General features: G+C 42.1%; 1 protein-coding gene across 9 annotated transcripts in view; it reads right to left on the bottom strand.

Moving 5' to 3' along the window:
• OLFM3 (olfactomedin 3) overlaps window positions 1–23,758 on the bottom strand; it is a 407,311-nt gene that overhangs the window by 223,178 nt on the left and 160,375 nt on the right. The window lies entirely within an intron of this gene.

Below are 23,758 nucleotides of genomic sequence, written 5' to 3' on the forward strand. Positions count from 1 at the left end.
TTTGTGCTGACATGTTGCCCGCAATGTGTTTATTTTGTGCCAACATGTTGCCCGCAATGCGTTTATTTTGTGCTGACATGTTGCCCGCAATGCGTTTATTTTGTGCTGACATGTTGCCCACAATGTGTTTATTTTGTGCTGACATGTTTGCCCCCATTGCGTTTATTTTGTGCTGACATGTTTGCCCCCATTGCATTTATTTTGTGCTGACATGTTGCCCGCAATGCGTTTATTTTGTGCTGACATGTTGCCCACAATGCGTTTATTTTGTGCTGACATGTTTGCCCCCATTGCGTTTATTTTGTGCTGACATGTTGCCCGCAATACGTTTATTTTGTGCTGACATGTTGCCCATTGCGTTTATTTTGTGGTGTCTGGGGTAACTGTTGCTGCATTTATTATTTAATGGTCATAGTTGGCTATGTTTGCTGCTTTGGGGTTACGGTATACTATTAAATAGCATCACGCAGTTTCTGCACACCCATGATGCGAATCCTCGTTTGACCACATCATGGTGTAAACACTGCTTTCTTATGCCTCGCTGTTACATCATTACGTCAGCTCCGCCCATAGAATGTTGTCGGCGCGGCAGCCCCCCAATTTTTTCCCCGTCGCCCTGTCCCAGGTTGAGCCTACAAAAATCTGGTCACTGTACCCCTACCTCTCCCATATGGCTTCACTGGTGATCTAGAGCTTCACCTCCAGTATAGCTTCCCTGGTGGTCTAGAGTGGGCCAAACATAATGCGAAGTGGGGAAGCCACTTGAGGACCAGATTTAATGGCTCTGAGTGCCAGATTTTGCCAGCGGGCCAGAGTTTAACATGTATGCCCTAGGGGAACATGAAAACGCAAATGTAGCCAACATGCAGCGTCTCATGAAACTCTATCAACCAGGCCGTGAATGCCGACAATCAACTGTAAAATAAACCCATTGAGATGAACGCTAAAATGTATTTCAATGCAAGATGCGGTGGATCCCAGGGGTAAATGCTGTGCACTGCCACCGACCCTAAGTGGTCATTGCTCTGTGAGCCTCAAGGAGGCAGGGTTGTAGTCAGAGAAAAGTCCAGTTTGATTAACAACTTGATAGCACTGTTGCGTAAAAAAGCAATAAGGAGAAAATTAAGCACCCTGGGCCATTATGCTGAGGATATTTCTAACCTAGTTTGTTCAATATTACAGAATGTCTACAATATTAAACTCATCTCTGAAGTTCCTATTTAAATGAATGCTAAACATTTTTATAAATATGTAATAAGTAAATATAAATTCTCAGTGAGTCGTATGTGGTTTGGTTTTGTAATTTCTAATAATACAGGATTTTTAGAGGCAGGAAATTATATAACTAGTATATAGACGGTGGTCTTTTAATAATGAAGTATTCACATCTCTACATGTACCATGAAATTACAATAAGAAAGTCTTAGTCTTCTGAAATTGACTCTATTTAGTTATCAGTAAGTGCATTTTCTACAGAATATTCGATCTTAAAGCAATAGTACAAGTATTAATAACATATCACAACTACGTGAAAAATCTTGTCAAATACATTTGTGTAGGTCCATTGGTCTCACTGTCACTCTTGTCCGCTAGCCTGACAGTCCTACTGCCATTTTGACCCTCCAGAATCCTGCCACCAAAGTGGTTTTCCCTTCAGATTTGGCCATACACACAATTGCTGTTCAGTGTTCTCCTGATGGTGGTCTCGTTATGACCATCAACATTGGTCAATGACCAGTTGCTTAGAAGTTAAACTGGTTAACTTTGTAACCTCAAGGCATAACATGCCTTGCAGTAAGAGTTGTCTCTGCTAGTCTACAACCTCTGGGTAATTTACCAACAGTCCTGAATTTCCATCTTTTGTACACAATCTGTTTGATTGTTGACTGGTGGAGACAAAACTCCTTAGAGATGGTTCCAGCTTTTTGGACATAAACAAGTCTTCTTGGAGGTCCTGAAACACAAACTTTTTTAAGCCATGATATGCATTCACTAAAGTGCTGTATGTGTGATTATGCTGGATGTGTGATTATGCTTTGTTGGATAAATGTTCTTTAAAGAAAACCTGTAAGTTAAAGGGACTCCGAGCAGTGCAGAAACTATGGAAAGATGCATATCATTTTAAAGCTCTCTTTCTCCTCTTTCCAATGATATATAAACCGCTGCCCAACGCCTTTTAGTTTTCGCTATTTTCGAGATTGAATTTGCCACGGCCGCGATTTCAATCGCAAAAATGGAGAAAACTAAAAGGCGTAGTGCGACGATTTAGGTGTCGCCAGATAGAGGAGAAAGAGAGCTTTAAAATTATATCTATCTTTCCATAGTTACTTGTATTACACAGGACGACACTTTCCCCAGTGTCAGCAGCTCCATTCAGCAGAATGGAGCTGCTGACTTTAGGAAGAAGTCGCCCTGTGTAATACAATGTAACTATTGAAAGATGGATATCACTTCAAAGCTCTCTTTCTCCTCTTTCTGGCGACACCTAAATCGTCGCCCTACGCCTTTCAGTTTTCTCTATTTTCACGATTGAAATCGCGGTCGCGGCAATTTCAATTGCGAAAATAGCGAAAACTAAAAGGCGTAGGGTGGTGGTTTATATATCATTGGAAAGAGGAGAAAGAGAGCTTTAAAATGATATGCATCTTTCCATAGTTTCTGCACTGCTCGGAGTCCCTTTAAAATAATTAAAAAAGCGGATACGTTGGGAGTGGGAAGCCTCTGGATCCTAATGAGGCTTCCCCGTCCCTCTCTGTCCCTCTGTTACAGAGATGTCTGCCTGCACGGAAGAGCGGGCCTGATCGAGCTTGACTATTGCCACCTGAGTCCGCATGTGCACACCACTAACAAGGACCCACAAGTGGATCTTTGGGGGGTCCCAGCACTGGATCCACTCTGCTGAGGTTAGGATCCAGAGGCTTTCCCCTCTCGAGGTACGTATCCCTTAAGGGGCACTTTTTTTTCACTACAGGTACTCTTTAAATAAACTAGATTCTGCCATCACCTAATTGTCATCCCATTGACTAAAAACACTAGACTTTGGATTCAACTTTAAATTATATGACAACACTGAGGATTTAGTTACTTTTGTAGATGTTATGGGATCTTTTTCTTCCAATAGACACAGGACCAAATATAATAATTCTAGTCTCATGTGTATCAGTAGGTATTCTCCTGCAGTGCTCTCCCTTTTCTCCCTCTGGCTGCCCAGTTCCTGAATAGTTACAACACGCTGGCAAGATCCATGCTGCTCTGGCTCTGGGCCAGCTCAATCACACATCTCCTGTCCTGTAGGGATCTTTGTCAGTTTCTCTGGCTGTCCCACTGCTCTGAGGGTCTATTGTGCATGCATGAAAGGCTCCATAAAATGAGCATCCAGCCACCTGTTCAGCACTGTGCAGCACACGTTTTAGAGCATGTCAATGTAATTGAATTATTAGAAAGAATTATGCAATTAACTCACTCTTTACCTCCATGCAGCACAGTAATATGTACTGGCTGAAAGCAAAAGAGAGAGCTGAAGTTTAAAAAGGCACAGATACATCAGGTAGATGAAGGGATGAGTTCTGTCTAGGGACTCCATTTATCCATATAAACATACGTTGGTGCAGTTACTCTACTTTCATTTGTTCCTGGCTAGATAAGAATCATGGGAAAAATCGGCAATTGGGAAAAGCAATCAGTTATGTCTGATAATGTTTCTGAACCAGGACTATTATAGCGAAATGTATAAAAAAAACTAAAACTAAAAAATACTGATACAAAATAGAAAGAAAGTAGTAGGAAGAGTAAGGGTTAATGGTTAAGCTTGCAGTGGGAGAACAATTAATCATCCTTTTGATGCAATAAAAGATTCCCCTGTCCTTGAGCTGATAGTCATTGGACCCAGGGCTGCCATCAGAATTTTCTGGGCCCCATATTTGGCAAATCTACAGGGCCCCCCTCACACCAAATAACAATCTGATAGGTTGATTATAGCTGCAGACGAAGTGATAGGCAGATTGTGTGGGGGTGGAGCCATGGTATGTGGGGTAGAGTCAAAGTAGCTTGACTGTCGCCCATAACAACCTCCCCCTGCATTGATGCGTGTTCCACAATCACACAGCAGGGAAGAGGGAGATGACCACACAACTCCTGTTATGCCACGGTAGAATCATTGCCAGCAGAGGCCCGAGTGGCACTGCCACTGTTTGGGCCCCAGACCCTTCCTAGGCCCCATACTACTGTCCCTCTTGTACCCCCCTGATGGCTGCCCTGATTGGACCATCCCAACGCCATATTCAGTTCCTGAGCACGGTAGTAAAACTCATCTGCTTTCCTGAAGAGATACAGACATCGTAGCTGAAGGACCCCTCTCCAGTTTCAGACAGGCACAGCAGAAGCTGTCCTCTGCTGTGCCTGTCTGAAACCGGAGAGGGGTCCTTCAGCTGCTATGATGTTTCTGCATCTCTTCAGGAAATCAAATGACAGTTACTATAGTGCTTGTGGGAGCTGTATATGTTGTTGGGATGGTACAGCGACTATTAGCTCAATGAGAGGGGAATATTTTCTCGCATCAAAAAGATGATTCATTGCTCCCCCTGCGGCAGGCAATAAAGCGTTCCCAGAAGACCACTGGTAACAGCGTCTCATGCAGAATGTCATGTTAATCTAAAAAGCAGGAGTGATTTATTTTTTAACTATTAACTCTTAGGCCCCGTTCACACTGGGATGTTTTCATTGCGTCGTGTTACCCTTTTTTACCTCAGGGTAACGCTAAAGCAATGAAAACCTATAGGGCATTTAATACTTCCTGCGGTGCAATGTGCCGCAAAGTACCCAATTTGATGTAACGACAACAGCGTGTTATCAGCGACCATGTAAGTCTATGGCGCTGCAGATGTTTTAAACTGTTTCCCATTTGCGGCACGCATGCACAGAAGCATATTTTGCCAATACACTTCCGTGCACTTTGTATTTCCAACACAGGAAGTGGGCACTAGCCAGCCTCACTTATGGCTTAGCTTGCAACCAGTATAGAGATTACTGTGCTTTGCCCTTGAAATCTCTGAAGACTATTTTTAACATTACTGTGCAATGTGATCATCTGAGCGCACCACACCTAAAAAGCTGGTTTCTAGTGTGAAACTGGCCTCACTCTTCCTACTTTTTTCTTTCTCTTATGTATCAGTAATTTTTAGTTTTATTTTTTTTTATACATGTATAAAAGCATGAGGCGCTAAGACATCAATGCTAGGTTTGGAAGTGGTAAGGTATTAAGCACTAGGGGTGGGAGGCATCATGCTAGGTCTGTGGATAAAAAGTTGTAACAGACATGGAGCAAGAAGGGGGAGTTTTAATCACTGGTGGTGATGCTAGATTTATATTTAACCCAAGTAGGATTACATTATGTTTGATAGAGGAACAGTAATTAGAGTTGGGGTGTGGCAGTGAATGTCCACTTTTACCCATATAGCAGTAACGGGTTGACAGTTAAACACCAGAGAAGGTCAATGAGATAAAAAATCATTTTGGCTTGCTTGTAAATTTCATGAAAATTGTATACTTGAAACTGGACATATTTGAATTAAGTGCAAAAAAATTATTTACGTCCTATAGACCATCTCTTTTCGACAATGAACATGCACTGAGTTGTCCGAGCTAAAAAAAAAACAACAGAGTGGAAATCCTCTCGACATAAAAAGCCAGTAAATACCTTACTGTGCTGCTACTTAATACAGGGGCTTTTTTCAATATTTTAAGTTACACATTCAGTGTTCAATAAGTTGTGGATGAAGTAACTGATCAATATCTACCTCAGATCGATAATTTATGTTTTGTAACATCTTGCGCAACTTGCGTGCACTAATTAATGGGGAATTCAACTTCAGGAATCACATTTCAGCTATTGTGAAACATTCTTTTTTTCACCTAAGAGACACTGCAAAAATGAAGCACCTGCTTCCTTCACAAGATCTTCCAACTTTAGTTCACACCTTCATCAGATCATGGCTGGACTATTACAATGCCCTCTATGCAGGCCTTCCCATTAAAGACCTACACCGCCAGGGGCAAACCCAGGATTTTCAAGGGGGAGATTCCTGAAAGGTCTCCCTCAGCCACGCCCACGCACAATACAGTATAATAATAGGGTAGGACATCATGCTGGGTACACACAATGCAATTTCCCATGCAACTGACAGGATCTGATGATTATTTATGACATGTCCGATCTGCTCCTGATTGAAAATGAGATTGACCAGGAGCAGTTTTGACACAGGTAATAATTAGGACAGCTGACCGACATTGGTAATGAAGGAGAAAATCAAGCATTCACACAGCAGGGCACAGGGCTGTGCTCATACCTGGCTCTGTGAAGTTCCCCAAATCTGCTCCATTCTCTGTACACACGCTGCTGCTCCATCCAAAGACAACTGTAGCAGAGAAAGAAAGGCGGCGGGCTGTGAGCTGCAGGATGCCTGCAAATATTCTGGCATCTCAACTTGTGCCTGTCCCCAGACACTGCACCGGCCCTGGTATGAGGGGGGATTCTGGGAAGCTGTCACCCCCCCCCCCCCTGAACTTGCCTATGACCGCCTGCAGCTAGTACAAAATGCTGCTGCAAGGCTGTTAAACCAACCCCACCATTGCCACCTAACACCAATCCTTTGTTCACTTCACTGGCTATCCTTAAAAAGGAGAATCCTCTTCAAAATTGGCATACTAACTTTCAAATCTCTACATGATCTAGGTCCTGTAAACCTGAAGAACTTGCTCCTTCCACAAACTCAGGTCAACAGGATCTAATAAATTGTCCACTCTCATTATCCAACTCAAAACCTTTGGAGCCAGAGCCTTCTGTCATGCTGCCCCTATCATTTTGAATGCCTTGCCACATCAGATCAAGACAGCTTCAACCCTAAAGACGTTTAAATCAATAAAGTACAACCACCTGTTTAGTTTGGCATTTATAATATCATAGCTTTTCCCCTGTAACGCATCACAAACTGCAACTATACACTGATCTGAGACAAGCCTATGTGCTTTGGGTCCTAAAGGAGAAAAGCACTTTAGCAATGTTTTTTTTTGTTATTGCACTGGAAATGTCTAATGTTAATCACACTGCTGCATCTGCAAGCTTGGTGCAAAACATTGAGAGTGGAGGCGGTGCACCAATGAAAAGAGTCTTAGTGGTCCTTCAAAATCGTGCAAAGGTAGGAGGGTTAAGCCCTATAGATTAAAAATTAACTAGAAAAACTTTAAAAGAATAAATGCCCACTTAGTCAGGTCAAAAACTCAGTGCCTCAAGAAACCACCTCTGCAATTATGAATGGAAATAACTTTTTTTGTAAAGTTTTCCTCATTAAAAACAAAAAAGTAGAGAGGAAGGAAAATGTCTTTTTGTATGAAGGGGCCCAGGGGTGTAAGATTTCTCCCTCAACTTCCACAGTAACAGGTGTCCAGGAAAGTGAAGGGTATCTAACATTGAAAAGAAAAAAAATATCTGGAAGGGAGTGTTGTAGAATGTCAGCATTCTTATTTACATAGAAAGCAGCACATATTACCAGTAAGGAACAAATGAAGGAATGCTGATAAGATTGCAAAGTGAATGTTCTCATTTGCATATCTCTGTGCAGAAGACATAAATGTGTTCTTTTTACACATTACAGAGGAAATTGTTTCCTTTCCAATAACATTTGATAAATATCCACCTTTGTTTGAGGGATGGCAATAGTCCTTTGATGCTGAGCCTCTAATCGCCTTCAAAGCTTTGTGTAAGGTTCTCACAGAGACCTATTTAGTTCTCAGCGTATATCACTGGAAGGATAACAGATGTAGGAAGAATTTGCCCATCGAGCCGGGAGATGATCTGCTTCACAGATGCTAATGGAAATGGTAAATGAGTACAATGTTTATATTGCTTACGCACAGGCAAAGCTACTTGTGTAGACAGAGCATGTGGATTTGTCTCTGTGTACATTAATATATGCATTAGGCAGTTTCCAGAGGAAGAAGTAGTAATACACTATAAAACAGCAACATTTGGCATGGTATTAGGCAAGTGCCAGCGGTGTTATAAAAGCTGTCACATTACACGTAAAAAAATTCACATGCTGGGATAAAAGAAACAATCTAGTGTAACCGTCCTCGGCGGCCACCCAAACTGACATATGACTAGGCTTAAAGTGAACCCGAGGTGAAAATAAAATGATGAGATAAACAATTATATTTATCCTCTTACTCCTAAAAATGACTTTTTTAAGTATCCCAGGGTTTTCTTTTATATTTGAACATTTACAAAGTAGTTTGAATGTTTTACTGTCTCTAATCAATGACAGCCTATTAAGTGTTCCAGAGTTAGAAAAAGGTCAATAGTTCAGGTATTTTATCTCTCCCTACACTCAGAAGTTGTAATCTGCCAGGAAAACTTTTATGGCTGTAATTTGCTTATTAGTGATGTTTACTATAGTCCCGACAAGTTACAGACAAGACAGAAGTTGTCACTTTCATGCCTAAAACTCTTTCAGGCACCAAAATAAATCGAGTAAAACAACCTGGTTAGTAATATGTTTTGTACTGTACATACATGTTTAGCTCATCACGTCTCATACCGCCCCGGGCACACTTGAAAGCATCTTGCTCTTTAACACTATCGGCATCTGTGGTACATCTGCACTCTGACGAAGCAGCCTGCCTCCATTTGGCTATAGGCTTTACCTTTCTAATTTCTATGCAACTTTCATTTTCAGCATCCTGTCTGTCTGAACAAACTGGTGTACCCTTCCAGAAAAAGTACAGCAAACAAGAGATCCCATTGCAGTAGTGTTGAGTGATTTTGATGTAGACATCTTGCATAAGTAGAAAAATTACGACTTTTTTACCCTAATGGCATCACATTGTAGTAGCCCTGGCCAGCCTTGCCTTGTGTATATAGTCGTCTAACAGATACTGGTGGCATCCTGAAGAATGTATTACCATAATAAAAAAATACATAACTTGGATCTAGTCTGATACCATTATGCAGAACAGGTAGCTTGACTTAAAAGATGTCTATCATGATTGTCTATTATGAAGACTGGTAATTATGTTCTCTTATAAAAATCCTACTTGCTTAGCTGTGGATCTTCCTTCAACTCTATTACCTTCAGAATAACTAGGCCTGATTAATTTCCAACATTTGCTAGTGGCAATGGTCACTGATGTCTAATGCATGCAAATCTGCAATCTCAAAATCCCTCCCCCTCCCCCCCCCCAAAAAAAAGGTTCTGAGCAATAATACCCCACGGAGATAAACTGGGTGCCAGGGGCACTGTGCTAAAATAGGCACTGCATAGATCACAATATTAATTCTGGCTATAGTAGCGCCTAGGGGGTAATTTGGGTGCTGTGGGTGCCCGCTAAAAATATTGGGACTGCGGTTAGAGTCCAATAAATAGTGGAGGGGAGGGTGTATTGAGCAGCAAAGGTGGCGAGGATGCTAGGGTTAGGCATTAGTTGGGGGGGTCAATTAGGGTTAAGCATTGGAACAGGGAGGGCTCGTGTGAGAATAAGGTCAAGTTTTGTGATAGTAAAATATCAGTAAAAACTGCCTAATAGTAGAATATGGGTGATTTTACCAATATTGTATTAGCGGTTATCTCTGGCACCCAAATTACCATGGCACCCTTGGTAATAACACACATAATAACAGTAGCTTGTCCAGCTGTACACAAATAAAATAGGTGATAATATATATATCACCCAGCTCAAAATGGTGCTTTTTAATTATTTATCCTTAAAACTATTTATATGTTTACTATTTGTCTATTAACCCCTTGTCTCTCCTGCAGGATGGTACTGTCAACTGCCTAAACTGTCCAGTGTGGGGCTCTGGTACCTGAAAGAATCCAGCCCACATCATCTGTCACATGCTCTGCAGGGGAGGGTCAGAAAGCTTTCCCTTCTGCAAACACTCCATGTCCATATCGAGTACAAGGAGCGCAACTCAAACTCCTGTGCTAAGGTAGGATCTGGGCTAACTACCCTGACATGTGTACATAGATCTCGGGAGGAGGAGGGAGGGATTTATGGGTAATCCTGGAACCTACTTTAAAAAGAGGGCTTCCAGATATCTGAACCCCCACAAGGGTCTTGGATAAATACAAGGGTACTTCAGATCAGTAACACTTACCCATTCCTGCAGAGTTATGTGTAATAAAAACACCCAACACTGTGAAAAAGTAAACTATTTTTACACAGTTTTATTTGTTTTTTTTTAATACTATTATGATTAAACTCTTTCCTGGATTACGTAAGGGATTCATTATTAATGTAGTCCTATACCAAACCACTCAGGTGAGGGATATCTTGAAGTCCTTTTAGTTCAATTCTACCATAAGACACAACCCACATGTGTGAGGGACGTTGTCCTCATCTTCTACTGGGCACCAGAAGGGGGATGGGGGGGGGGGGGTATTATTGATCCTGTTGTCTTGGGGTGATAAGCCTGTTGTCCTGGATATGGAGAAGGGAGGCTTTGTAAGAGCTACACTTCAAATCCTGGAACATGTGCACTAGCATTGTTCAAGCAACGTAGTCCCATGCTGGAGTCCCACCCTGTTTTTGCTTTGGTAGAATGGAGCAAAAACTGATTTTTCACTGGAGTCCTTCCCTGCCTGCATAGACTGGCACAGGGAAGCATGTTGGGGCTTGGCATAATTACAAACATTTGTTGTAGGGGGCAGCACACCGGACTACATGGCACTAGTTTTTATAGGGGGAAACAATGATGAATTAAGATGAAATGGGGCCCTAGGCAAGGTAGTAGCTTTGGCTCATCCTGATGGCACTTTTGGCAATATGAGGTATTAGATAGGACAGAGAAAGTGGGAGTTGGGCTCCCTGAAACTGACTAGGCCCCGGGCACCTGCCTAGGTTGCCTTGTGGATGATCCTGCTGTAGGGGAATATGGGGGGGGGAGAACATTAAGGATTACATCGAAATTATGAAGGGCAGCATGGTAAAACTTGTTCACAAGAAGAACACTGCAATACTTTTAAATAAAAGGGTATAGCCATATTCGTTATGGGTGATAGGGAGATGAGACATGGTTGTGCTATGGGGGTATCACAGAGGTGCCTGGCTCTTCTACTGACCACATATGCTATTGCTCCGTTCTTACTGCCTGATGAAGCGGGATCAAACCTGCGAAACGTGTTGCATATTTAGAGTTCATAAATAAAATATATTGACTGTTTTTACTACAGTCACTGTGTGACTACTTGGAGGAGGTAAGTCCACCACTGCCTCCTCTATTTACCAAGAATTTGGTTTTTAAGCTCATTTAGCTTCCTTTTATCCTTTTGGCGCCTCTGTTTTCCTGCATAATATGGAGGTATATGGTTCTACTTATTGTTAAATACAGTAAGAGAAATACTGAAATGTGGAAATATCACCGTTAATCACATTATTATACTACATAGATTGAAAAAATCTACAGGGATGCTCGTCTTATGAAATAAATATTGATTATTTTCCCTTTGTTCCTCTCAGGAAATACCGTTCAACAGACTGAAATATTTTCATCTTTCTTTCTATTATTAATAATTGCGTTAATGCTCATTTATTTCTATTTCATCTTTGATGTCTAATGACAAGAACAATGATGTTATAAATAACTAAGACAAACAAGAATACATTTTGTCTACTTAGCTTAATAGGTACAAAATGCCAGGTGCTTTAAGGAGTGCCATTAACATACTGTCAGCCAAGCTTGAAACAATTTTGGAAAGGCTTTGAGCAGACAATTAATTTTGCAGCTATATTTTGTTTCTGATAGATTGCTTTGAACGTATTTGGAAGAGTGTCTGAGACTGGAATCCAAGACAGCTAATATACAAACTTCAGGCAAAAACAACCTACGCCACTAGGAAATGGTTTGCAAATGACATTAATAAGAATAAAGACCATCAGATTACTTACTTATGATACAACTGGAGAAAGAGGCAAAACAGAAATGATAACATTTATTTAAAAAAACAGACTTAAATAAAAAATGTGGGAGGTGGCGTTCCTCAGAGATGACACAAAAGTCAAGTGTATTAGCAGGAAATGTATTTTGCACTACAGTAATGCCTTTCGGGAGTACTTACAACTAATTTCATCAGGTCAAAAATTCAGTGCAAGCTTAAACTTCCACATGAACATTGAGTGCCTCTGAGGTAAGCCACCTCCCACTTTTCAATCTTATGGTTTCTAATACATTTTATCACTCCTGGGTGCATCTTTCCCCCATTGAGTCTTTTACCTCGTTTGGAGGAGGGTAATCCCACTATCAGTACTGGTAAAGGAATTTCCCCTTTTTTCAAGAAAGCGACCGCATTCAGAGAGACCTGTTTACCTGAGTAGAGCCAGTTGTTTTCTCCCACCTGCTTTCTTGGTTGGTTGGTTGGCTGCCTGGCTTGGAAACCTTATTTTGTGAGTATAAAGTCTCAAAGTACTTGTACCTCAGTCTGTACTATTTTACTACACCATTGGGGCTCCCGCTGTTTTTTTTTCAAGGTAAAAGTTTGACTGTATCACACCTAGTACGTTAGACATTATGAGACCTTCTCCATTTACTTTACAATTAAGAAAAGCAGGGGTTACAATTCTGGTAGTGCACTGATCAACTGTATCCAGTATCTTTAAAAAGTGCTGCATGTTTGCTTGGGCATCACATGTCTCTGTTATCTTCTATTAACAAGATTTCCAGAAGTATGTGTCAGGCAGACAGGCGCCTTTGTGAGTGATCTGTTTCTGGTGACAAATAATCAGAAAATGACATAACTGTAAATGCAGTCTTATTTTTTCGATATAAAGTGTAAGTGCTTAGCTATGCCTAGACCTCTCATGCCGTGCCGTCCTCATGCAATATTATAATTACTGTCACTGAATCACTGTTTCTCTCTGCACTCAACCACCTCCATCCTATTGCTTTTTCCAGAGCTGGGGAAGTTTTTGGATTTTGTTGGTGGCTTTCTTCTTATTGGAAAACACAAATGATTTTATCATGGGGTGGAACCATTTCCCAGGAACAGACTGAACAATGAAATTATCTTCACCTGTAAGTTCCATGTGTCTTCCCGTCTCCAGTGGCAGCTCTACATCTCCCTTCTACAATGCGAGCTGACTTTTAAGCCTCCTACACATGATATATGGAAAACATTCAAAACAAACAATAAAAAACAGGTCGAGTAATTATTGTTCAAAAAAGGAACTGCAAAAGATGGCAAAATTAAATGATTACCGACAGTTCTCTGGCATTTCGAGCAATCTACCTGGCAGATAACTTCAAGAGATGATTGTTAGTAATCAACAGTATGTACAGAGCTTGTTAAATTTACATCAATGTTTGCGTTAAGTGCGGCTGTGTGGAAAGAAGAAAGTACATAGAATATCTGCCATCATACCACAATCCCACCATGAACCATTAGCTGAAGTCTTCTGGGCTTGCTGTCCATCATTTATTTGAAGATGCCTGCCCAATTTTTAGAAAATCCATGAATGTAAAAGGATCATAAACACATGCATTTATGCTGAAAAAAAAAAGTTATGGGAAGGAAGGGGGAAGGGTAGGGGGTTGTGTGGTGGAGTTTTGCATTTTTGGAAGTCCATGTCTCTTGAGCATGTTCAGTGGACATTTCTTGCTGCTTATGAAAACAAAGTTTGAGAATTGCACAAACATATTTTTGTGTAATGCTCGGAATTTACTTTTAGGGATTTCGTGAATTCTGACTTTAAAGGGACCCTGAGTACAGGCTGTGGGTATGCATTTAAGCAAACCCACGCATAGCATACATTCATCGGGCAGTTTGCAAAATGTTCCTCCTCCCAGTTTGCCCATCTGCAGAACGTCGCACTGTGACCTGGGAACCAGAAGCCTGCGGGTCCATTCTGGGCATGCTTCTTCCTTCTCTAATGTTCTCCTCCCCTCTGCCACGCATCATATTGCCGTACACATGCAGATAAGATAGATAGATGCTTTCCTGTATGTTAAAAAGGAACTTTACAGAAAGATGATAGTAGGGGTAAAAAATAAATCAAGACATTGTAAAATGAGAAGTTAAAAAATAGAAGAAAGATAACAAAGTGCCAAATGCTCACCATGCAATTAGTTAATGTTGCTTAATCCACCATGACCCTGGAGGTTATCATTTTTACTGCTGGAAGGCAAGATAGAAAATGAACACCTCCAACTGCCCTTATCTACAAACACATGCACTGACTATGTTAGGCTAAAAGGTTGTTTTTTATATTTATATATGCACAGAGGAGGAGATACTGATGAGGGGGAGATCAGAGATGGCCTTAGAGTATGCGGGGGATAGGTAGGTGCCCCGCAGTATAGATTAGATAGGTAGGTGCCCCGCAGTATAGATTAGATAGGTGCCTGCAGTATAGGTTAGATAGGTAGGTGGCCTGCAGTATAGATTAGATAGGTAGGTAGGTGTCCTGCAGTATAGATTAGACAGGTAGGTGCCCTGCAGTACAGATTAGATAGGTAGGTAGGTACCCTGCAGTATAAATTAGATAGGTGCCTGCGGTATAGATTAGTTAGGTAGGTGCCCTGCAGTACAGATTAGATAGGTGTCTGCAGTATAAATTAGATAGATAGGTGCCAGCCTGCAGTATACATTAGATAGGAAGGTGGCTGCAGTATAGATTAGATAGGTAGGTGCCAGCCTGCAGTATAGATTAGATAGGTACCCTGCAGTATAGATTAGATAGGTGCCTGCGGTATAGATTAGTTAGGTAGGTGCCCTGCAGTACAGATTAGATAGGTGTCTGCAGTATAAATTAGACAGATAGGTGCCAGCCTGCAGTATAGATTAGATAGGAAGGTGCCCTGCAGTATAGATTAGGTAGGTAGGTGTCCTGCAGTATAGATTAGACAGGTAGGTGCCCTGCAGTACAGATTAGATAGGTAGGTAGGTACCCTGCAGTACAGATTAGATAGGTGCCTGCGGTATAGATTAGTTAGGTAGGTGCCCTGCAGTACAGATTAGATAGGTGTCTGCAGTATAAATTAGATAGATAGGTGCCAGCCTGCAGTATAGATTAGATAGAAAGGTGGCTGCAGTATAGATTAGATAGGTAGGTGCCAGCCTGCAGTATAGATTAGATAGGAAGGTGTCTGCAGTATAGATTAGATAGGTAGGTGCCAGCCTGCAGTATTGATTAGATAGGAAGGTGCAGTGGCGTAGCTAAGGAGCTGTGGGCCCCGATGCAAGTTTTACAATGGGGCCCCCCAAGCACCCTATACATAATAATTGACACGGCGCACCAAAACCTGCCAATGGCAACTACAGTGTCAGAAGTGTAAGAAGGGGATGGGGAACAGTTTGTTAATGATTACCACTATTCAAAGTATTTATAGAAGAGATTATTATGAGCACAGGACCAATAGAGAGCTAATACTTTACTTGAGGGAGGCCCCCTCGGGGCCCCTCTGGCCCAAGGGCCCCGATGCGGTCGCTACCTCTGCACCCCCTATTGCTACGCCCCTGGGAAGGTGGCTGCAGTAAAGATTAGATAGGTAGGTGCCAGCCTGCAGTATAGATTAGATAGGTACCCTGCAGTATAGATTAGATAGGTGCCTGCGGTATAGATTAGTTAGGTAGGTGCCCTGCAGTACAGATTAGATAGGTGTCTGCAGCATAAATTAGACAGATAGGTGCCAGCCTGCAGTATAGATTAGATAGGAAGGTGGCTGCAGTATAGATTAGATAGGAAGGTCCCTGCAGTATAGATTAGATAGGTAGGTGCCAGCCTGCAGTATAGATTAGATAGGTGCCTGCAGTATAGATTAGATAGGTAGGTGCCCTGCAGTACAGATTAGATAGGTGCCTGCAGTATAAATTAGATAGATAGGTGCCAGCCTGCAGTATAGATTAGATAGGTACCTGCAGTATAGATTAGATAGGTAGGTGCCTGCAGTATAGATTAGATAGGTACCTGCAGTATAGATTAGATAGGTAGGTGCCTGCAGTATAGATTAGATAGGTGCCTGCAGTATAAATTAGATAGATAGGTGCCAGCCTGCAGTATAGATTAGATAGGTGCCTGCAGTATAGATTAGATAGGTAGGTGCCCTGCAGTACAGATTAGATAAGTGCCTGCAGTATAAATTAGATAGATAGGTGCCAGCCTGCAGTATAGATTAGATAGGTGCCTGCAGTATAGATTAGATAGGTAGGTGCCCCAGAGGACGCATGCGCGGCTAAAGCAATATGGCCGCATAGACTCGGAGCTCCGGCCCCACGCAGCCCACTCACCGCCGCTTACAGCTTCCTCTCCGCCTCTGTAGCGCGGCACAGATCCGGGATCCCCCTCCGAACACTCAGGCAGCCAGATGGCGGCGAAATCGGGCACCAAAACGGCCCCGCAGACAGGAGCCATGGAACGCTACCTCCGCACTCCAGACAGCCAAGATGGCGCCGGCCTCGCTGAACAGCCTGACGCAGCTCTCTCTCAGCAGGCCTCACGGGCCCCACAGTCCCCATCTTCGGCTCCCCTGACGGCTGATCTACTGGAGGCCACTCTAGAAAGACACTACCGCTCCCTCCACGACTCCCTCCAACAGGTAATCCTCACAGCAGTAAACGACCTGAAAAGGGACATGAATAGCCTGGGGGAACGCACTAGCACACTAGAGGGAAAAATGGACGCCCTTAATATAAAGCACAAGGATATAGAAGAAGATCAGAAACTGATGCAGTCTGACATTAAATTCTTAAGAAACGCGCAGGAAGACCAGGAAAACCGGGATAGGAGACAGAACCTGAGAATTAAAGGTATATCTATGTCTGTGAGCCCTGACCAACTGAGCCCTTATCTGACTGATCTTTTTAAAACATTAGCACCAGATATCCCCATTGAACTCTGGAGAATGGATCGTGCTCATCGCTCGCTAGGGGAGAGGCAGACTGCTTCACAAAGGCCCAAAGATGTAATAATTCGCATGCATTACTATGAGGCAAAAGAGGCCCTTCTAAAAGCAGCACGCAAAGCGTCTCCGCTTTCATTTAAAGGGGACGACCTCTCCATCTTTACAGACTTATCCCTCATCACCCTGGCAAAACGCAGGGCTTTCAAGCCCATCACCCAACTCCTAAGAGACGCGAAAATTGACTATAGATGGGGCTTTCCTTTCCGCTTAATGGTAAACAGGAATGGATCTTTCTTCACGCTTTCAGATATCGACGATGCCCCCATGTTTCTGAAGCAGATGGGAATCCGCCCACCCCCAAGTAACACCACTACTGACTACCTGCGTTCTCCTTCTGATAATTCACCTCCCAGAAAGATGCGTCACATCTCTCACTCAACAAGCGCACCTGCCCGAAGCCTCACCTATCCTGGCCCACTGGAAAGAATGGACTCCCAACCATCTTGAGAATCCCACAGATACATTTACATTACTCGTCCATCGTGAGTATTGGCCACAGGCCAGAGCAAAGGATCCCGGATTAACCTATCATTTTCTATGTTGTTTAACATTATGGGCACCCAGTTTTGAGTTATGTGCCGACCTAATTGTTTCGCCTTCATGCTCCTCAGGGGAGTTGACTCTGAGGCCATCTGGTCCCGGGAGGAACCAGGAACTCTCACTCAACTCTCGATAGTGCAACTACCTTTAGTTGCTGCAAAATGTAGCCACGTTTCATTCAGTGGCCTATGCTATTTACTTTCACTCCTCCCACATTATGAAAATGTTTATTGGCTACTATGTTTTTCCCTTATGTTTTATCTTATTGCTTCACACCAAATGATTAATGTTTGTTTTGATAGATACAGAATTTATATAGATAATGGTTAAGTTACTTACCTTAAATTGCAAGGGCTTAAATTTACCTCAAAAAAGAAACTCTTTACTACGAGACTTGCGGAGACTTGCGATCGATATCGCATTCTTGCAAGAGACGCATATATCCTCGCGAGACTCCGTACGTCTTTATAACAGAGCATACCCGGAAGTGTATCTAGCCTCGGGACCCAAAAAAAGGGCGGGAGTAGCAATTGTGTATAAAAAAGGCCTCCCTCTACAAATAACTAAAACCATAAAGGATCCAAAAGGTCACTATTTGATCTTGCTGGGTACATTATCGGGTAGACCTATAACACTGGCTAATGTAAACGCACCAAACTCCAACCAAATTTCTTTTCTGACAAGCTTTTTTGTTAAATTATTTAAAGTGACTAATGGCTCCCTTCTATTAGGGGGGGATTTCAATCTAGCATTCTCCTCTGTTAATGACAGGTCAATACCCCTAGACTCACCATCATTCCCCTCACATGATCGCCTCTCTAGGAAATTCAGGGCCTTGATCCGAAAATATAGCCTTTTAGATTTATGGAGAATCTCGAACCCTACATCCAGGGACTATACTTTTTTCTCCCCCCCCCCCCCCCCCATGCAACACACTCCCGCATTGATTACTTTTTTACCAAAATGCCTACCTTGCCATCCCTAATCACAGCAGACATCTCCCCCACTGCTTGGTCAGACCATCATGCCGTCCTAATTGAACTTGATTGGCTACACACGCCACATAAACCTATGCAGTGGAGACTTAATGAATCTCTACTACGGGACAAAACATTCCACACCAAAATGTCAGAAGAAATTCAGTCCTTCTTTACCACCAATATCCCTTCTGTCTCTTCATTGGGGATGGCTTGGGAAGCACACAAAGCCTTTGTTAGGGGCCATTTTATTGCTGAGGGTTCTAAACGCAAAAGGATCTCCTCACGGAAATTGACCGAACTCACAAAGGCCCTCAAAGATGCATATACCTTATATAAACAATCCCCCTCCCAAGACCTCTTCTCAAATATACAAAAACTAAAGCTTGATATCAGGTCCCTCCAGACCTCCCAACTGGAAAAAAGCTTGAAATGGTCGAGACAGCTGTTTTTCGAACGAGGAAACAAACCCCACACTATCCTTGCCCGCAAACTTAACCCCAGGGGATCTTCTCAGGCGATCCACGCCATGAAGGATAGTGAAGGCACCACTCACTATAACCCAACTAAAATTGCACAACTTTTCACTTCATATTATGAACAGTTATATAATCTACCTGATCCCTCTCTAGACCCTACATACACAGACAGAGTTTCTTCCTTCCTAGAAAATCTCCAACTCCCTAAGCTGACTGATGAGGAACGCGCATCACTAAACGTTCCAATTTCCAACATAGAAATTCTAGATACACTTAAATCTCTTCCTTCCTCAAAGTCACCAGGCCCTGACGGCCTTCCCTACTCCTACTATAAAAACTTCCAAATGGTCTTAGTCCCCCATCTGACATCCCTAGCAAATAAAATCATGACGGGTGAATCTCCCCCCTCTACTTTCCTAAACTCCCTACTGACAGTAATCCCCAAGGAAGGAAAGGACCCACAACTCCCACAGAGCTATCGACCCATCTCACTTTTAAATTCAGACCTCAAAATCATCACTAAAACATTAGCCAGTCGACTAAACGCTATACTACCAAGGCTAATAAATAATGACCAGGTGGGATTCATATTAAACAGACAAGCAGGAGACAACACTCGGCGAGCCATTGATCTCATCTCCCTTATGGCCCGTTCAGGTAGGCCTTCTCTGCTTCTTAGCCTTGATGCAGAGAAGGCTTTTGACTGCCTCTCATGGCCTTTTCTTTTCCACGTCCTGCAACATCAAGGATTTGACGGACCCTTTCTAAATATTTTACATTTTCTTTACTCCTCCCCCTCAGCCACCATAAAACTCCCCATGGCCTCACATACCCCCTTCCAGATCCGCAATGGCACAAGGCAGGGCTGCCCCCTTTCCCCACTGCTTTTCGCCCTTAGCATTGAACCTCTGGCCAGCGCCATACGACAAAATACAAACATTTCAGGTGTCCAGATAGAAAAACACGAATTCAAAATCTCTCTATTTGCGGATGATATCCTGCTCACTATCACAAACCCCCTTATTTCATTGCCAAACCTACACGACACCATTTCTGCCTATGAATCACTCTCAAGCTTTCGCCTAAATCAAGATAAAACAGATAGGTAGGTGCCCTGCAGTACAGATAAGATAGGTGCCTGCAGTATAAATTAGATAGATAGGTGACAGTCTGCAGTATAGATTTGATAGGTGCCTGCAGTATAGATTAGATAGGTAGGTGCCTGCAGTATAGATTAGATAGGTCCCTGCAGTATAAATTAGATAGATAGGTGCCAGCCTGCAGTATAGATTAGATAGGTGCCTGCAGTATAAATTAGATAGATAGGTGCCAGCCTGCAGTATAGATTAGATAGGTGCCTACAGTATAGATTAGAGAGGTAGGTGCCTGCAGTATAGATTAGATAGGTGCCTGCAGTATAAATTAGATAGATAGGTGCCAACCTGCAGTATAGATTAGATAGGTGCCAGCCTGCAGTATAGATTAGATAGGAAGGTGTCTGCAGTATAGATTAGATAGGTGCCTGAAGTATAGATTAGATAGGTAGGTGCCCCGCAGTATAGATGAGATAGGTAGGTGCCTGCAGTATAGATTAGATAGGTAGGTGCCAGCCAGCAGTATAGATTAGATAGGTGCCTGCAGTATAGATTAGATAGGCAGGTACCTGCAGTATAGATTAGATAGGTAGGTGCCTGCAGTATAAATTAGATAGATAGGTGCCAGCCTGCAGTATAGATTAGATAGATGCTTGCAGTATAGATTAGATAGGTAGGTGCCCTGCAGTACAGATAAGATAGGTGCCTGCAGTATAAATTAGATAGATAGGTGACAGCCTGCAGTATAGATTCGATAGGTGCCTGCCGTATAGATTCGATAGGTAGGTGCCTGCAGTATAGATTAGATAGGTGCCTGCAGTATAAATTAGATAGATAGGTGCCAGCCTGCAGTATAGATTAGATAAGTGCCTACAGTATAGATTAGATAGGTAGGTGCCTGCAGTATAGATTAGATAGGTGCCTGCAGTATAAATTAGATAGATAGGTGCCAGCCTGCAGTATAGATTAGATAGGTGCCTACAGTATAGATTGGATAGGTAGGTGCCTGCAGTATAGATTAGATAGGAAGGTGCCTGCAGTATAGATACGATAGGTGCCTGCAGTATAGATTAGATAGATAGGTGCCTGCAGTATAGATTATATAGGTAGAAGCCCTGCAGTATAGATTAGATAGGTAAGTGCCCCGCAGTACAGGTTAGATATGAAGGTGGCTGCTGCGGTGGGGAGAGCGGGCATAGTAGTTAAAACTCACGTGTCTTCATCCAATCCTCACAGCTACCATCTATTTCCTCTCCCAGCATCTGTGTATTGGTAACAGCTCCCCCTGTGGTGACATGCGGTCAAGTCATCATAGGGGGCGCTGTTACCAATACACAGATGCTGGAAGAGGAAATAGATGGTAGCTGTGATGATCAGAGGAAGACGCGTGAGTTTTAACTAAATTGCCCGCTCTCCCCACCGCTGCAGAGGGTGCGGGGCCTCTTCAGGCGCGGGGCCTGGGGCGATTGCCCCACTAGCCACCCCCAAAGGCCGGCTCTGGGGGAGATATTGTTTGCTTGGCAGGTGGAAACAGCCATTATTTCCCACAATGCAACAAGGTTTACAGAGAGGAAGCTGTGATGGTCATGGCCATGACATCATACTTTTGGAGCCGGTTTCACCTCAATATCAACCACACTGACGTATAATAGAGAAAAGGTAAAGATTTCTCATGGGAATGGGGTCTCTGTTACTGATTGGGATGATGCTCAATTTTGTTCTCTTATTGCTCCTGGGGCGTAGATATTCATCTATGCAAATTAATGAGAATCAAATGGGCGGGGAAAATTTCTCTGGTCCTGAAGTGGTTAATTTCTATTCTGACATTTTAAATAATGCCCTTTTTCTGTTTTTATGGATGTGGCGGTATTAGTTCATTTTGCAGTGAAGCCCCATTACTCAAAGATAGAAAACACCAAGGTTAGCTAGGTTTTTATTTTTTTCTCCCAGAAAAAAATAACTGTGGTAGTAAGACAGACATTATCTATACGATAAATATGCACCTCTGTTGACTTCTGTCCCATTGGGTTAATGTGATGTTACTAGCTTGTATGAAGCGTCCAAAAGCACTTAATTACAGAATGATATCTGAAAACCTAATTAACTTTTGCAACAGAATATAATTGAATCAGATAAATGTGCTGGGTAAATACTAGATAGGGATTGGGCTGCTAGAGGACTTATTACTCAGTTAGAGGAATTGCACAGCTAAACTAATTTTCCAATGGCATTTATTGCAGAAAATTACTATTTGTGTTTTCATATGGTTTCCTAGAGCGGTTTTCTCCCTGGAAATGCAAAGTACTTAAGGGCATTTTATCGATAAAATCATAATATATGCAAATGAATGTTGTCAAACTGCTTCATATATACATATGAAAAAGTAAAGTAGAGTTGCAAACATTTTGCAAATTAAGCTAAGGGTACAAAGTCATAACCAACTAGTGAGTAAAAATATTACTGCACTACATTAGATATAAATCTGCTATTTATACATATGTATAAAAACAACTCAAACATTTACTAGGGATCAGTAAGTTTCTTTAACCTTTCAACCACCAATTTAACTTGTGGCCTGCAAGAGCTCCAGGTTGATTTAGTCTTATTGTGCATAACAAATAAAATATGATTTTATTTGTTATGCACAATATTTCCATGCCTCCAAGTAGCACACTCAGGCAGGGCGCACACATATAAAATTGTTTATTTTTGCTGCATAGCTTGAAAGCTTGAAATGATGTACATACAATGAAAGTCAATGGGCCATTCCCAATTCAAGATTTGTCTGTATGTTCACATTTTTGTTTTTGCACCTCAGGTCAGTAAAAAACAACAACAGGTGTCTTAACTGCTATGTCTGTGTAGCAAGCACCCATGTTTTAAGTGTCTTGTCATAGAGGTGATAGTTTTTTAGTTTGTCCTAAACATGTAGAGTGTGACCAGCCAACCACCCAATTCCTGCCACAGACCTGGAAAACCAAGCAAGGGCGGTTAATTACCCACCTGCTCTCACAGTGGATGCAAGGATTTGCAAGCCACCTTTGTGAGTAAATACATTCTTAGCAATTTGCTTTTCCAAATCTTACGTGATTGTGCACCATTGGCCTTCTGGTCTCCTTTTGTCTTTTAGATGAGTCTAGGGTTGGTACAATCACATGAACCATCGACATATAGTAAGCTATGATGGAATATTAGCATTGGGAAAAAAAATAAAGTCCCGAGAGCATTACTTCAAAATACTTCTGTTATGGTAATTTCTGAAGGGACAAATGTAATAAAATGCCTGTAATCCATTATGGATTAGATTACCACTTTCCACATTTTAAGAATGTAACCACATTTCATCATTGTAAGGCACTTGCAGACATGTACAGATGCTTTAATTGCATTTACTGTAAATGTGGCATTTTCTTTTAACAGATCTCTTACCATTGAGAGTAGACAAGTAGCTGGATTTTTTTTTGCAGAAGTATTAGTGACAGGTTTGGTCTTTAGTAGCTCTACCTGTCATTATAATCGGCCTTATTTTTAGGGATTTAGCCACACTGGTTTCTTATACTATAGAACATCTGGCGTTATAGCAAAGAAAATACTCAGCAACTGATGCTAGTCAAAATTTATTAAAAGGTCTGAAAAAAAAATGAATATTTTTGCTGCCTTTTCTAGACCATTTTTCTATTATTCATGAATAAGGACTAGTTTTTTTCTGAAACACATCAG

Source organism: Hyperolius riggenbachi, chromosome 6, assembly GCF_040937935.1.
Source record: "Hyperolius riggenbachi isolate aHypRig1 chromosome 6, aHypRig1.pri, whole genome shotgun sequence".
NCBI lineage: Eukaryota > Metazoa > Chordata > Amphibia > Anura > Hyperoliidae > Hyperolius > Hyperolius riggenbachi.